The sequence below is a fragment of the Chrysemys picta genome, chromosome 1 (genome assembly GCF_011386835.1).
Source record: "Chrysemys picta bellii isolate R12L10 chromosome 1, ASM1138683v2, whole genome shotgun sequence".
NCBI lineage: Eukaryota > Metazoa > Chordata > Testudines > Emydidae > Chrysemys > Chrysemys picta.
The window spans coordinates 98,344,031-98,361,864 of record NC_088791.1 but is presented as its reverse complement, the minus strand read 5'-3'; the positions used below and the strand labels follow the sequence as shown (position 1 = coordinate 98,361,864).

General features: G+C 45.1%; 1 long non-coding RNA gene across 1 annotated transcript; it reads right to left on the bottom strand.

The window, feature by feature from the left end:
• Positions 1-9,262: 9,262 nt before the first annotated feature.
• On the bottom strand, positions 9,263-17,260 carry LOC135980921 (uncharacterized). The gene is made up of 3 exons (XR_010597865.1): positions 16,969-17,260; positions 15,807-15,918; positions 9,263-9,683 (listed from the first exon to the last, which is right to left on the bottom strand). It is a non-coding gene; the product is annotated as an uncharacterized LOC135980921 (long non-coding RNA).
• Positions 17,261-17,834: the final 574 nt, after the last annotated feature.

Genomic DNA, 17,834 nt, shown 5'->3' with positions numbered 1-17,834 from the left:
GCTCGGCCCACGCCGCTTCCCGCCACCTCCATTGGCCCGGGACGGCGAACCTGCCTCATCAGCAGGTAAATAAACTGGCCCGGCCTGCTAGGGTGCTTACCCTGGCGAGCCGCGTGCCGAACGTTGCCGACCCCTGATTTAGAAAGTGTAGTAGTTAAAAGACACTCTGCATACTCTTTAATTAGCTTTCAAGGCTCGACCCTGAGAGGCTGCTCCCATCCTTGAGGAGCCCTTGTTCCCAAGCACACTACAGTCTACCTTGCCCACTCAGGCGAAATTGCCAATACAACTAAAAACAAAGTGTTGTTCACCAGGGTGCCCACATCTATCCTTGATTTGCTGCCGGTGATGTGGTGAGGAGAAGGAGCCCATGTCTCCCACCTATGCAAACTTCTCTTCTCAAGGATGCTTGACTTATTTATGAAAGAATTAAGGTGGACCCATGGCTGTAATAGACCTGTAAGAGCCCAGATATGACCCTGGAAAGGCTTAGGCCTCTTTCTTCTCCTTCAGGTAAAATAAACATTCGATTACTGGGATGAAACCACCAGTTTCTATGACCACTCTCTGTTTGCTCATTCTTCCTGTGCCCAGTTTGGGGTCAAAGGAAAACAGTCTCTCCACTTGCCTGGCTTTAAACTTATTCTCGAGATAAATGCAAACCAGTTTGGGCTGGAGCCCTGTCAGAAACTGAAAACCAGCTCAATGTCTGTACTAAAGGGTAGTGGTAAATGGCCACATACCCTTAGCCAATGACAAATGGCCTCCCCAGTTGGGAAGAAGACAAAAGTGTCTGGAAGGAGTCTATGGAGGAAGTGGGTTTAGATTACATTTTATTTAATCTCTTAATTAACTAGCTAAAGACCTGATCCAAAGCCCATTGAATTTAATTGAAAGCCACTGGCTTCTATAATCTTTGGATCAGGTCCTATAAAAGTACAGGGGTTAAGCATTAATGAAATTCTCAATTGATACTAAATTGGGAAGAGTTGTAAACAGCAGTGAACACGGAGAAATTATTCAGAGTGAAAGATAAGAAACATGGGGAGCTAACAACTCCTCCCGATGGTAGGAGAGAGATGGGCTTGTGATCCAGGTAGTGAGGTTAAATGCAGGAGCTCATGGTTCTATTCCTGGCTTGGCCATAGCTTTCCTTATTCTCTCTGTGCCTCAGTTTCCCATCTACACAACAGGGATGACAGTACTCAGATGACTGTTGCAATCTGGGAAGTGCTCACATGTTATGGTGATGGAGCCCTGTGATGGTACACAAATCTCACACTGGAGAGCAAGGGGTTAAGGAACAAACTCTGGGCCCAGGCAGCCCCACCCAGGCACACCTGCATAAGCTCGGCAGGGCTTTAAAAGGTGAAGCAGAGCAGTAGCTCAGAGGCAGGCAGTGGAAGGGAGTAGACAGCTGCTCTGAAGGGAAGTACTACCCAGGAGCTCACTGCCTAGCGCAGCGGTGGACAAGAATGCAGGATTTGTGTGGCCTGCGGGCCGCAGTTTGCCCACCACTGGCCTAGGGCCTGACAACACAGACCTGTACAAACTCACAAAGGAGAAGCAGGGGATAGAGTGTGTGGGTCAGAAACTTGATCAGAGTGATTTACTCAGGGAAGCTAAAGAGACTGGAGTAGGAAGTGGTCTAGGGGGGCAGCAGCTTAGCACCCCAAGGTGCTGGGTGTAGCTGTCCACCACTGGGCCCTCGATTGGAGCCGGGGGGGAGAGGGTGTGCCTGGGCTTCCCTACCCACTCCTAGAAGACAATACAACAACACACGCCTTCACCGCCGGTGAGAGGCCAGCAGGAAAAGACAGTCTGTTCAAGCCCTGTGCTGAAAGGGAGGACTGGAAATCCTTGGGACAGGGGCGCTGAAGGACAAGACTGTGCTTCAACAGGGAGACGTCCTGCCACCTCCCTGTCTGATCACTAGGTAGCACTGTTGGCAGTTGTGCACCTTCTACAGGCCTAGGTAGATTCAACTTGGAGAAATGTATGCGATTGTATCTGGGAGATAAAAATTCAAAACACTGACCTTCCAGGAGCTGACTGACCTTCCATGAGAGTGAAACACCTGGAAAACAATAGTGCTGACAGAGGTGACATTCAATCAAATACTGGACAAGACATGCAATATGGTAGTAAAAAAGGCCAGCATAATTTTGGGCTAGATACACAAAAGACTTCACATTATTTAGCAAGTGGATAATTGATATGGCTCTGGGGTGACTGCACCTGTAATACTTCTTTTCTGGGCAGCGGTTCTCAAACTTTAGTAACCTGAGGACCTCCATTTTGATTTAATATTTTTTGTGGACCCCCCCCAAGCCCTCCATTCAGCCCCATGCCCCACCCCCACTCCACCCCTTTCTCCAAGGCCCCACCCCACCACTGCCCCGCCTCTTTCTGCTCCCTCTCCTGAGTGCGCCCCATCCCTGCTCCTCTCCCTCCCTCCCAGTGCCTCCTGCGGCGCTGGGAGGGAGGGGGAGAAATTGCGGGCAGGAGGGGGAGGAGTTTTTCAGCAGGGCCCACAGACCCCCTGGAGTATTCTCGCGGACCCCAGTTTGAGAAATGCTGTTCTAGACCATTAGTAACAATGACTCAACAGCTGCATTTGTAATTTTGTGGCATACGTTCTTCCTTCTTTCCCAAGATCAGAGCAGCAGCAGGAAGACTTCACTCCTCTCCAGTCCTGAATTTTAAGGTTGAAAAGAAAAGATATTTTGGTTCAGCATTCAGACTGGTAGTGTTGGCTGTAAACTTCCTGGCCCACCAAATGATTGCTCTTTACTTAGTGTCTGTAGCTAACCTCAGTGGAAATCAGCAGATAACCCTGAGGAGAGAACATCAGTCTCAAATATCACCTTAAATTACAGATTGTAAAATGCAACTTTTCCTCTGTATGGGGGATAAGGAGCGGGAGGCCAGATTCTGTACTGTGCCTCTCAAAGGGTACAGCCTTGGAGCAAGGGTGGCTTTATGTCACCTTTGTGCCTCCTGGATTCTAGGCTGCTTTAGGGGCTGGATAGGTTCTGGCATAAATTAAAACAGCCCTGTGGCGGCTCTGTATCTTAGGGCAGCCTCACCCAAGGCTGCCTTTGGGCTGCTCCACAGCTCAGAGTGGTTCAGGCCACTCTTCGTCCTGCCTCTGACTGAGACTGCTCGTAAATTATGGGGAACTGGGGGGATGATATAGAGCTTGGTATATCAACCTTGTGCTACTCCTGCATTGGGGGAATTCTTTTTACTCTCTCTTATTGCCACTAAAGCATCATAAAGTTGTTGCGGGGGGGCTAAATTCTGGTATGAAATTTCTCATCTTATACCCAAGTGCTCTTTACTGTTGAATAAATTAAAGATCCAGCATCCTGCCAACAGGACTCCTATTCTAATAATAAGAGAGACAGATTCTCACCTGGCTAACTTTAAAAACAGGTCTGAGGAGGGTAATTTGGGCCAGGTTAGGTAGAGGGAATCCCTTCTTCAGTTTAGCTTTAAAAAAGGCAAATATAAACACATATGTACATAATAATAAATATTTGCACTTCTATTGCATCTCTTATCTGAGGAACTCAAGCATTACTCATTCAATCACCACAACTGGAAGGTAGGAAAAAGCCCATGGAAAAACCAGTATATGAATACGTAATTAAAGGCTGTGTCACGGTGCATATGCCGGAGGGGGCTGAATTAAGGTTGCACAGGCACTTTCATTCTAGCATTTCCTAATTTTTGAGAGCTTGACTTTGTAACCTTAATGTTCTTTTAAAGTAATTATTTTGGATGTAATTATCTAATTATTTAAAAAAAACAATTTGAAAAGAGAAATTCTATCATGTGAAACCATGATAGGTTCCAACGTGAGTCATCAGCAGGGTTCAGAGCTTTAGGTCCACAGCACAGTCCTCTACCACTTGAGTTATAAGAGCAGTGGTTCTCAAACTTTTGTACTGGTGACCCCTTTCACACAGCAAGCCTCTGAGTGTGACCCCCACCTTACAAATTAAAAACACTTCTTGTATATTACGCACTATTATAAATGCTGGAGGTGAAGCGGGGTTTGGGGTGGAGGCTGACAGCTCGCAACCCCCCACTTAGTAACCTCGTGACCCCCTGAGGGGTCACAACCCCTAGTTTGAGAACCCCTGTATTAGAGTAAACGGAAGGATTTAGACTGTTATCCTCTCAGGACCAGGCACTAGAGAGGGATGAGCTACAATTTGCCAGTGGTTGCACAGCTATCTGCTAACAATCGAGGAAAGCCAGAGATCAGGACTTCTGGGTAGAATTCCAGGTGCTGAAGGGAAGTGAGTCTAGTGGTTACACCCTTCTGCCTCTGTCCACCTGTCAAACCTCCCTCTCTCCCCCACCGCTCCTGGCTGCCCTACCCCAGCTCCTGTCCCAGACCCCCTCTGCTCCTCTTCTGCCCCTGCACCTTTTTGCTCCTACCCTACTCTCCCTCTCATCTATCCATATCCCTCCTCCTCCCTTCCCATCTTTCCCTCATCCATCCACCCAATCCTGGCTCCTACACCCTTCTGTCTCTGATCTTATCTGCCATCTCTCTTCCTATCCACCCCTTTGATCCCATCAGTTAGGTCTCCTTCCCCTCCCTTTTCAACCCTAACCCCCAGCTCCTGCATACCCCTCTCCCTTAGTCGTGCCCCCACACTTCTGCATTCCCTTCAGGATGTTCCTCCTCCTCCACACTGTCTAGATGTCAGCAGTGGGAGTTGTGAGGGCACAGAAGAGAGCTGATGTGAAATGGTGATCTAGCAATGTAAAGCCCCATATCACATTACCAATCCCTGGAACTATGCAGTCCCTGGAGCATTTAGTTAGAGATAAAGGCCATTATAGGAACTGGCCACTACTCTTACCATTGGATGCTGGGATTGCTTCATTCTGTAAAACATGAGACAGGAAATTCTCCAGAAGTGAGACCTGCTGTGGGGGAGAAAATGAATTTAGTGACCGCTTCCTGATATCCATGAAACTCCTCCATGCTCAGGCCTGGGATGGAGTTTTTAGAATAGGAGTCTTGTTCAGCTGATCAGACCATATGTGGGAAGAGAAAACGGCAAGTGAAGATTTTGAGACAAGATACAAAGCCCTAGGATAATGATCTATTTTCACACACTTACAATAGTTGAATTTAAAATGATTTACTTAGAATATTTTGCCTGTTATTTCACTGTAGGCCTGAGAGATTTTAATTCCCCTCTATTCAGCTACCCAGAACCAGTCAATTGTCATTTAAAGGTGACAGGCCTTATCCATTGTATGCTACTGCATCACTGTTTCAAGGCTTTTGTGAATAGCATCCTTTACTCCTTCCCCACAGCTTAATGATTTGCCATCTGTTCTGAGTCCCAGCACTGCCTGTCTCTTATCCTACAGTTAATATTCTAACCTGCAATTGGTGCTTCTTTTTCTCCTCTGTTTTGAATTCTAGTGTTATGTTACAGTAATGATTTTATAACATTTTGTGATCTGTGAGGAAAGATTAGACTGGAAAACATCTTTTTTTATTGGAGTGATTATTGTAAAGCAAAGGAACAGTAAAGAATATACAGTTTTAAAGCAGAAAAGATATCGGCAGAGAGAGTCCCCAAAATGAGAGAAAGAGAGAAAAGAGCCATCCAGGAGGGGTAAAATCTAATGAGGTAAAAATTAATGTGGGAAATTTCAGCTTCCTGTATTCTGGATTGATCCTGTCCCTGAGATTCTTGGTTCTTGTTTCCTGGACATTGAAACCATCAACTTACTTCAAAAAAGCCAACGTTGGAGTGGGCCAGGGAAAAGTGGAATCTGAAGGGAAAGAAATGAGAGCAGAGTTGTCATTATAAAGGATGAAGGCACGTTACTAAAACAATGTGCAGTCATCCTTTCAGTACTTCAGGCCACATGATATGCCTGCAAAGACAAACTTCTATGGCAACGTGTCCTATGTAGTACATGCACAGGAGTGGTTTTCCTAGGCATTGCCTAGAACGTGCCCAGAAGAGTGGCTCAGGTATACGTGCCGACTCTGTGGATGCTCCAGGGCTGGCGCACCCACGGAAAAAAATTAGCGGGTGCTTAGCACCCACTGGCAGCTAGCTCCCCTCCTCCCCCCCAGCGCCTCCCGCCCACTGGCAGTCCCGCCGATCAACTCCTCCCCCTCCCTCCCAGCGTCTCCTGCCCGCCACAATCAGCTGTTTTGCAGTGTGCAGGAGGCGCTGGGAGAGAGGGGGAGGAGTGGGGACGGGGCACGCTCGAGGGAGGGGGCGGAACTGGGTGGGAATGGGAAGAGGCGGGGTGGGGACTTGGGAGAAGGGGGGGGAGCGAGGCCTGGGGCAGAGCAGGGGTGAGACCTGGGGCAGAGTGGGGGGTTGAGCACCCCCTGGGCCCGGAGGAAGCCAGTGCCTATGAGCTCAGGAGAAGTTCATCCAGAAATGTGAGTGCACTTTTTCCTCTAAATTTCATTGTGTAAGTCTCTCTGATTCATACACTTCACCAGAGAACCTGGACTCTCAACAGCTCTGTATCCAAATTCATACAGGAGGAAGCCAATTCTAGAATCCTTGAGATCTTACTAAAATAAATGTGTTTTATATTGAGTATTTTAATTCCTACAAGAGCTGGGAAGAAAAATTCCATTCTGGTATTGCTGCTGCTCGTGATGGCTGATCTGCAAATTCTTCAGGGGTTCAGTTCAATTTGGATAAGCTCCCATTCAAACCCAAACATGTTACCTCCCAGTTTAGCCAATAGGTTCTTAGAGCCTGGTACCCTCAATGCCTGATAAAAACATGCTGAAGTGCTCACAACTGCCCAAGACACTCTCATTGTAAGACTTAGGGTATGTCTACATTGCAATTAGATACCCATGGCTGATCCATGCCAGCTGACTTGGGCTTGGGATGTGGGGCTATTGAATTACAGCGTAGACTTCTGGGCTCAGGCTGAAGCCTGGACTCTAGGTACCTTCCCACCACACAGGGTCTGCAAGTCTACACTGCAATTAAACAGCCTTGCAACCTGAGCCTGAGCCAGTTGGCATGGGCCAGCTGCGGGTGTCTAATTGCAGTGTAGACATACCCTTAGTGCCCCACAACTCTACTTATGAGCTTCTTCCTCATGGATGTCTACACTGCAAAGAAACCCCTGGCAGCAGGGATGGCACATTTGGGGGAGGAGGCGGGAAGAGGTAGGGTGGGGGCAGAGCTGGAAGAGGTGGGGTGGGAGCTTGGGGAAAGGGGTGGAGTGGGGGTGGGGCCTTGGAGGAAGGGGTGGAATAGGGGTGGGACCCCGGGGGAGAGAGGAAGTCAGCGCCTATGCTTATGTCTGATGTTGACTCTCACTTGTGACCTCACTGTTGGAAAAAAACCAGACACAACACATAGTTTCATCAGCTACTCCGAGACCTGGCAAACTCGTACCAGTGTCAGGCTGTTTAGGGCATTGCTTTTAACTGCCTCTTTAGCCACAGGCTTACAGCAGCGTTGCAAAATATACAATCTTGGCTCACTAACCCAGACTCTTACTAAACTGAAGGCAAAAGGAGAGAGACAGGAAAGAGAAGAAAATAAGGTGGGGAAGGAAATGTATATGGGGAGATGGGGGGGAAACAAAGTCTCACATCCTAGATGGTGTTCAGAACTTAAGTACGGTAGAGGTGGCGATGGCGTCTGGTTCCCTCTTTCTAGCCCACTCTGGTCGACATGTATTAAGATTAGGATGAAGAAGGTCCAACGGTGTTATGGTGGATCCCTGGGTCCCAGGAGACAGTGGTAGCCATGATGATGAAGCTCTCTCCTTCCTGTTCTCTTGTCTTTCAGTCAGCCATTGTCATGGTAGCAAGATTTCCTCGCCAACGTGTCTTTTTTTAAGGACCTCAAGAGGGAGAGATGAGAGGAATAGCCCATCCCTTTATTACATTCACCAATTAGATCTAATTTCTGACACACCCATTTTGGTCCATTGATTTCCAGTCCCAAACCTCTCTTGTTTACCAGGCATGATCTTAACAGTTCTTGAATCATATCAATAATGTAAACAAAAAGACCTGTCTGTCTCCCCTTTGTGCCTTTTCCCCATCAACATTCGTTGTTATAAGTTATCGTGACTTTATAAACGGTTACCCATTTTCCCAGCATTAGGCTCACAACTGGTGAAGGCAGACCAGACCCCAATTATCACTACAGAGCCCAGGATCCTAGCATCTTAGCAAGAAGTCCAATAGGCTGGACTAACTGCACAGCTAGGCAGATGCAATAAAGTCCTGTTATGTCCCACTGCTGGGATCATTGATGTTGCTTCCTGAGCCTTCTTTTGTGATCTCATATCAAGCTGTTCTGTGTTACCTCTTCAGATGTAATGAGCTAATCAGCTTCTGTTCAAATATGTCAGACTGACACTGGTATTCGCTATCTGCAGGGGAGAAAAGTCTTTTGTTACCATATACACAGAATGGGATCCTGTGTTAGACACGAACACTTATACAACTTCTTTTTATGATCTGAAATGTAAGCACTAGACCTTTTTATTAGGTATGTACTGAAGCCATTTGGTGAGCTGGCTGCTTTCTGCTTCATCTGGGGTTTGTGTAAAATAATATACAACCACGCCTTGATTATCTGAAAATTATGGATGACACTTTAAAAGCTTGGGTCATTGAGGTCACCAGAAATCAAGGTTATTTTCAATGTAATGGAGAGATGTCTCGGGGCACAACCCACTGTTTTATAACCAGCATGTTAAGAAAATTGAGCATGAGATAAATGAGGTGGTAATATATTTTGATTTCATCCTCTTGAACAGGGGTAGCCAACCTGTGCTCCAGAGCCATATGCGGCTCTTCAGAAGTTAATATGCGGCTCCTTGTATAGGCACCAACTCTAGGGATGGAGCTACAGGCGCCAACTTTCCAATGTGCCGGAGGATGCTCACTGCTCAACCGCTGGCTCTGCCACAGGCCCTACCCCCACTCCACCCCTTCCCACGCCCTCCCCTCAACCTGCCATGCCCTCGCTCCTCCCCCACTCCCGAGCTTCCTGCACGCCACAAAACAGCTGATCGGGAGGTGTGGGGACGGAGGGAGAAGTGCTGATTGGAGGGGCTGCTGGTGGGTGGGAGGCACTGGGAGTGGGGGGCTGATGGGGGGCTGCTGACGTATTACTGTGGCTCTTTGGCAATGTACATTGGTAAATTCTGGCTCCTTCTCAGGCACAGGTTGGCCACCCCTGCTCTTGAAGAACCCATTCCCTTACAAAAACAAACAAAAAACACCCCAGGAATTTAATAGTAAACTTCTAATACCCTGCAAATTCTGCCACAGACATGCATGTTCAATCCCCAAATTCAGTGGAAGTAGTGTGGATGTATCTGAAGGCAGAACATGATCTTCTGTGTTCTAGGTACTGACATCTAGGACATTCAGCAGGTTTGGCAGATAGTGGCATAGGTTTGGCAGTGTTAAAACAAGCTTATCTCCTACACAGAATTTGATATTCTGGTCCATGATACTTACTAGGCTCATTGCACAGATGGATTGAATGGTTGAGTCTGGCAGGACAGCAAATACCTCCATGCAGACATGATTTCTACCATAAAATTGCCTGTTTGTAAACTGGCCACGGGTGTGCAGCATCTAGCTGCAGCATCACTGGGTGTGTCTCTATACTATGTTGAGCAACCTGTAGGGTTTCAGAGCACAAAAGAGCTTGAACATTGGATTTATAAAGAACATCTGCCCTCAAATTATGGTACATGGTGCATAAACCACAACAAGGTGCAAAGTGGGTTGGTTTTTAAAAAAAAGACAAGTATAGTTTCAGAATAAGAATCCATTATAACTACACCGGTTGAGATTTGGAAAGTGGTATGTCAAATACTTTAAGACCTAGCATACCACAGCTAAAAACTCAGTTTGGGAACCTCTGATATTTAACAAATCTGAAGTTACAATTCTAGGGTTGCTCTTGAAGATTGAGTTCCAGGGTATGTCTAACACTGGAGCTGGAAGGTGTGATTCCCAGCTTAAAGCAACATACCTCCACTAGTTCGGATTGAGCCAGAGCAGTAAAAACAGAAGTGTAGCCACTGCAGCATGAGCCACGGGAGGGGCTAGCTGCTCCGAGTGCAAGCCTGTCTGAGACCCTAGATACGTACTTGGGCAGCTAGCCCTGTCCTGGCACTTGTGCCGCTGTGGCTGCACTTCTAATTTTAGCGTGCTCGCTCAATCAGACCTAGTGCAGGTATGCCTACACTGGAGCTGGGAATCACACCTTCCAGCTCCAGTGTGGACATACCCTTAGCCAGAGGGAGTGAACATGATGGTGGAGTACCCTGAGAAAATGGAGAGAAGGAATGAATGATCTTGACAATATAAGGAATCTGGAGGAAAGAACCCTTGGGTCCCAAAAGACGCATTCCTTTCAAGAGCTGAGAAATTCCCAGAGGAGCAAGCTTTAGTATGTGAACACGTCACATACTGCCAAACTGCACCACATATTGCCAGAACTTCACAATTTTATCATCATGAGCTCTGCAATATGATGTTTATTAAACGTTTCACATGGTCTGTTGATTGCCTGCATCTAACTTACATTTTCCTTTAAGGCTGCCATTCCCCATTGCATACAATGGAACTAAAGCCACAGGCTACTCCGAGATCAAGGTTGCCACCATTTCCCTACTGCCTTTGTATATGGAAGTGAAGCTGCCCATAAGAAAGATGACATTATGTCTAGTAAGACTGAAGGCAGACTGCTCTCAGAGAAAATGGCTACCAAACAGTCTCTCTGGTTAGAAAACCAGTCAGGAAAGTGAGGGGATAAGGGAGTAAGGGATGCTGGAGGACAGCTGAGGGGAGGTGAAATGGCACAAAGGGCAGCAGAGGAGAATGAGAGGACAAGGCAGAAGGAGGTGGCAAGCGCAGAACAATGTGTGGAGCGTTACAAGAACTGTGTATAAAAGCAGTATCTGTGTGTGTGTTTGTACATAGTTAATATAAAGAGCGGCATCTACTACCATGTAAAGATAGGGTATGCATGTAGTAGTGTCCATAAATGTGTAGCTTCAATACAGTTGTTGTTATACTGCAAATGGATTCCTGATTGAGTAACTCTTAACAGCGAGCAGAAAGGAGTGCAGGGAACATGAGCAGCAGGAGTGGGACAGAGGAATGTTCACTAAGACAAGAGTCTGGACCCGAACCTTCCCACCAGCAGTTATAAATCATCCCTCCTCCCCAAGAGCAATCTCACTGGCTTCTCCAAAGCCTTGGAAATTAGCCAGTATTTAGACAACATCCTCGGGAATGATACTGCCAAATGTTGCTGTAGTTAGATTAAAGTTAATGGAGAGCTGCAAACAAATAAAAAAATCAGCCATCCTCTATCAGATTCACATCCAGGAAATAATTCTGTTTACTGCCATTTTAGTTAATTCCCATCCTTGATCTAGTGTCCTTTGCCTCTGGGGATATTCCCAGGGGAAGTTACAGTGCATCAAGGCAGAAGTGAGGGATAAAATTCTCATTGATATGCATCAAAACACATACTGGAGAAACAAAGGGCAGTACCTCTTGAAAAGTACAGGTTCAGTCTTCTGGCCCACAGGCTCCATTAGCTGGGATACACTGAACCCACTAAAGGTAGGACTGAAAACTCTGCTTGTGCTCAGCGGCTGTGCTTTGCAACACCATCTGCTCAGCCCACAGGCACAGCCAGTTACACAGGTCCCTTCTATTAGTGTTTCAGTCAGCAAAACCCACTTGGAAAACCTTTCCAACACTGCCAGCAAAGCAGCAGGGTTCCCAGAGTGACCTCTGTGTTCTTCTCCCATTTAGAGACTGACCCGTCTCTTCACACTGGCTTCCTGTCCCATCTTTGCTGCTTTCTAAGGACTTATTCCAGCTCTAAGCATAGAAAGTATGTCTATTGTGGGGCTTAACATGCCAGAATGCAGCAGTAGGTTAAACACACACATTTTCTTCTTGACTTGTGCCATTTCTCCACTATTTGTTCAGAGCAACAGAACGCATGCAGAGATAGCTTTCCATGGCTCTTTCTGCCCCATCCGCCACCCACTCAGGTGGAGAAGCATGTGGATCAGATCTGTGACATCTATCCCTTTGTACCTTGCACAGTACCTAAACTGGCCTGAGAAATTCAGATTCTGTAAAATGGGGAAACAGAGTTAATGTCATTCCATGGACCACATTTACAATTGGTAGAAAAGTGTCATGGATATCTCTGAATTTGAAAATTACTCTGCAAAATGATCTGTAAAAACCCCTTCTCTGACTGCCTACACACCTGAAACATTTGTAATTATATCACCAGTAAGTTCTACTCATCTCTTTTGAGATGGTGATGTTGACAGCCCCTGTTGTGTAGTACGTGAATAAGGCGGACTTAAAGAAATACTCAGAGACTCCAAGGTAGAGCATGCGGTCACTCTTGTTTGGAAGAGTGAATGGGGTTGGCACGAGGGGTGGGGGGGGGTGTCAATATGATTTCCCTGTAAAACACTATTGTGATTTATTTTGATTTATAAAATCAGTGCCTGTCAGAACCTCTGGACATGTTAACTATGGTTGCCAATAAAATATCTTCCTCCTCTTCCCCACACCAAGAGAGAAACTCAAGCTACTAAGGAAAAACCTGAGCAAGCAAATAGCAGGGGTGGCCCACCTGAGCCTGAGAAGGAGCCAGAATTTACCAATGTACATTGCCAAAGAGCCACAATAATACATGAGCAGCTCCCCATCCGCTCCTCAGCACCTCCCACCTGCCGGCAGCGCCTGCCAATCAGCGCTTACTACCCCTCCCCCCACCCACCGCAATCAGCTGTTTCACGTGAGCAGGAGGCTATGGGAGGGATGGGGGAGAAGCAAGGGCATGCAAGGCTCAGGGGAAGGTGATGAGCAGAATGGGGAGTGCAGGAGAACCCGATCCTGCAGTAATGAAACCACTACTGTGTGACCACCAAGTTATTCTTGCCTAGTACTCACAGCGTAGCCAAAGAAGGGAGTGTATAGCTAAATGCCTTGGCTGCATGCTAAGAACTGTACTTAAGCCTGTGTCTGCTTAGATATGCCTACTTTCTATCCAAACATTGCTTCTTTTACCCTGCTTTCTTGTGAGTAAGAAAGCAGGCAAATGGGGGGCTTGAGATCTACCACCACTCTGCATGTAGGACTATGGCCCATTCTTAACCAACAGGTGCCCATATGTACTCTTCACTCATAGCTGCGATGGAGCACAATAATCTTGTAGTCCCTGCTTCATGCTGAACAAGGATTTGCAGGACAGGATGTCCACTTTCCAGGCTGCAAGTGCCAATGTTGCGAACATAATTTTATCATCTTTCTCTTGGACCAGGCTGCAGACTGGTCCACTTGTGGAAAGAACCACTACACACACATTTGACTGTAAATTAATTAATAAAAGAAGAGCCCATGGGAGCTTGTGCCAGGCAATAAAAGTGACACGGGGTTAATCAGACTAGAGTAAAGTTATATTTTCTCAGGTTACTCCTTAACCAAGTTCAAGGCTGCGACCTCGGAGATAATGCAATTTCAGGTATTCTTTACGCCCCCCTTCTGAAACAATCTTTAAAGAGTTACATTTCTTTCTAAGACGGTATTGATGGGCTTCTCCAGGTAAGCAGTAAAGAGATTATACAACCAGCTGGAGAGAAGGAAAAGAACAGAAAGGACTTTATCATTGTTTTAATGATTAAAACATTTTATTTCAACATATTCCTGGCTAAATTAGATCTACATGAAATCTAATATCTAGGCTTGAGGCTACCCTAATAACCTGTAGTAGGATGGTATGTTATACCAATAAAAACTAGCAGGATCTTATTAAAGGGGACAAGATAAAGATGCCACATTTATTATGATAACAATTTGATTTATGACCAATAACTAATATCTTAATCCTTATACACCCACATTATACCTAATACCTATACACACACACACACACACACACATATCCATCAGATGTTCTGCAGCTGCTGCATAGTTACTAGTCCTGCTTGAGTCTGTGGCTTGAGTTTGCAGCTTGGGTTTGTAGCTTGTGGCGGCTAACTGGCCAGGAAAGCCGGGCACAAGGACGAGCTGGGTTTCTGTTGGGCATGCACCGATGCCCTTCCATGTTGGCAGCAGAATGTTACCCTCCTCCAAAGTTTTCCACCTTACCCATCCTTTTTGTAGGCTTTAGTTTGAATTCAGAGTCTATAGGTCTTGCTGTGTCATGGTGCCTCCGGGTTTGGTGATTGATTACCCGTCAATTGCAGACATGACTTTCAGACTTGGACCGGGCTTTGATCTTCCTTTTATTGTACCTTTTCTTTTTAGGGTGGATTTTTCTTACTTTGTTAGGGCTCTTGTCTGCATCTTCAGCCGTTGGTGTTTGAACTCTATTTAATCAGGACAGGCTGGGGCTGGAGGTTGATTCCATTATCCATACATACCTCATTCACACATCTAAACTAAACTAATAAGATTGCAGCAGGGTTTGCAAAAATGAAGGTTTCAGCAAGCCCTTACAAAATGGAGTAAGCGTTTTAAAATGGGGTTTGAATTACAATATGGCAAACAGTGAACAGAAGTTACACTGTAGGTAAGTGTAATAAATGGTGAACAGAAATTACAATACAGAAACAGTGCAAGTCTTAGTGATTTAAGCAGGCATTGGATTGATGGTGAAACTTACAAAGGCAGCTGACTGAACAGCTATGGCTCTTAACAAGCATCTTAATTGTTAATTAGCCAGTTATTGGGGTAACCAGTTTTATGAATGAATATTGTTTCATTCATAAAACTTTACTTATGAAGTTACATTAATAAAGTAAACAATTAAAAACAATTTCATTCATCAGTCCTACAGGTATCCCAGTGTATAATGGACTTGTTTGAAATCTGAAAACTGGAAGGCCACCTTTTGAATGAAGATCATTTCAATGCTGTATAGGCTAAAATGATGCAGAAGTGAAATACACTATCAAGGAGTAGGATGACTGGGCAGTTGATTCCTTCTGTTCGTGAATCTCAGACATATTAAAGGACTAGTCTTACCTAGGGGTGGAGAATTAGTAGGCTATTTGGAAAGTAACGAATCCTGATGTTGAAATAGCTGTAGGGATTGCTCACTCATTCACATTCTCTCTCTCACTGTCTAAAAAAGAGCTTCAACACATACCAAATCATTGAAGCTGTGACCACTAATTTATGTTTTCTTTGGAATTATCCATTTTTAAATTCCTAGGTGTGAACTTCATTCAAACTTTGTTTGTTCCATGAAAAAAATAAGCTGATTGATCTTGTCAGATGTTGTGGGTTGTATTTTCAAAGGAGTCTCAACTTGGACTCCAGTTGTGTGCATGCAACTTTGCATCAACAAATCATCTGCACACTCACACACATAAAATCATAGGAGTTACATTCACAGAATCGATATTCGCATAGTTTGTATGCCTAATTTAGGGTTTTTTGCATATGTACACAAAAGATAGAGTTTACAAGTGATAGTAGGAACAAACCACACATGTGCATACCCTGAAAAGGAGATTGTGTTTTCAAACATTTCCCTGAAAAACCCAATTCCAATTCTGCTGCCTAGGTTAAGAACTTATGTCCTGCATTTGGACTCCTAAAACAGGTATTTGGGTGCCTAATATTGACAAGAGGGCCTTGCACCGTTGACTCTGCTAACTTTTCACCAGAGTGAGTGACTGTAGAAAATCTCTTGCACATACCTACTTCCTCCATTCAAACTGAGTTTAATACCACTAATGCTCACCTGGCAGCTGTGAAGCAACATTGACAGGCAGCTTGTGTTATCCCGTGAGAGTCTGAAGATTACTGTGATAAACATTCCTGAAATGGACACTGTCGCTCCTCCGAAGTCTGTGCTGCACAGATAAGAACAAAGTCAGTTGAAAGATCTACTTTTAGAGAACACCCAAGAAACTACTGATTTGCCAAGTTCAAAGAGACTCTGATTCTTTCATCAAGATGAAGAAAACTCCCTCTCCCCGCATTATGTAATGATTAAAGTAGATTATAGTGGTGGCTTCTGTAAAGAAGCTGATTTCACACACTTGTTGCCTGGGCATGGGTTTTAGAATTATGCTGGATTTAGCAAGGTTACGAAATGCCACAATTTCACAATGACTTTCTGATCCATGTTCTAATTAATTCCAATTACAAGTCTTTCACAACTCTCAGATCTGTGATAACACTGCCACAAGAGCTGTGGGATTGCAATTGAAGGAACCTTTTTAAGTACTTGAGAGAAGGTAATTATCTATCCTACTGAATTCAATAAATTCTTCTTCATAGCCAAGGGGCAGATAGGAGAAGAGGGTACAGAGAAAGTCTGGGGGTATGGGGCAGAATCTGGAAATGAACCCAGGAGGAATGAGTCCCCGTTTTGTTCTGCTGTCAGGAAATAGCTGTGGAATCCACTGGCAAAGTGTGGGTCTCATCCATCTTTAGTGCCTGTGGATAGCAAGGATAATAGCCTACTACTGCACCAGTTAGTGGTAGAGGTCTGTGCTGTGTATCTAAAGGTCCAGACCCTGCTGATGACCTAAGTTGGGGCCAATATGGTTCCATAGGATAAACGAAAACAATAGAAATTCCATTTTGTTTTAAAGTGAGAAAATTACATAAAAAGCTACATTAAAACAGTTATGGATGCAAAAATATTATGGAAAAAACAATTTGCAATCATTGATAAAGACAGTATAAACATATGCACAACAGGGTTGAATTAAGGTTGCACAGGAAGGGACTGTCTCAACTTGGGAGGGTTATATGAACAGATTGGTGTAAACTGATAAAAAAACATATGCCCTCCTTATGCATCAAAAGAGTTCAATTAGTAACTACACTGTATATTTTCCATTTTCATTCTTTTTCCAAAAGAATGTTTCTGGGGTACACAGTACTATACTTACAACAGCCAGGTTTCTATTCACCGGTTTGCACTGATGGTTGCCGAAGCATGTCCAACTGATAGTTTAATCCCAGTCCCAGGTATGAAGGATACAGAAGTACCTGGGAACTCAATGGTGTTAATTCTGAGTGTGTGAAAACAGAAATAGGGATATTAATTTGCATTCCAAACTGAATCTTTCTGAATCCTATTAAAGTAAAAAAACCCATGAGTTATTATGTAAAACACTGGTGTAGCATTCTGTGGTGGAATCCTATCACCTGAGGGAAAGGAACAGGAGGATACCTGCTACCCCCCTGACGGAATGGGTCCTCTTGACTCAATGCTGAGCTACGCTCTTAGGCAAAAAGAAATTCTCAGATGCAAGGTTGAACCCTACCCATGGAGAAGTGACACCTCTGCAACATTAGGCTGAAGCAATCCCTGAGAAAAGGGGTCCCAGAGTTGTGGCAGAGCCCTATCCCTCAGGGGAGAAAAACTGCTTGAAGCTGATCACCCCCTTTGGGAGGAAAGTGACCCACTATAAAGCTGAAACTTGGGGGCAGGGGAAGGGGGAAAAGAACCCTCTCTTGGCTGAAACTGAATGCCACACATGGGTCTAAATTCAGCATGTCTGAGTGGCAGTATTGGTTGAAGGGTGAGCATTGCAGGTCATCTCCCCCATTCTGTATCTCTCCCTCCCCTGCTTCAATAAAGGATTCTTATGAGGTTATGAATGTTAAAGAGAATCTTACTTGAACTCTTTCCTGCCAAATAAATGTCAAGGAATTCAAGGGATTTGCCTTCTTGCAAACATGTGGAATTCAGCTAAACTCTTGAAGTGTTACCATGAACCTTGTGTTATTTGTTGGGTTTCTTACAGTTACT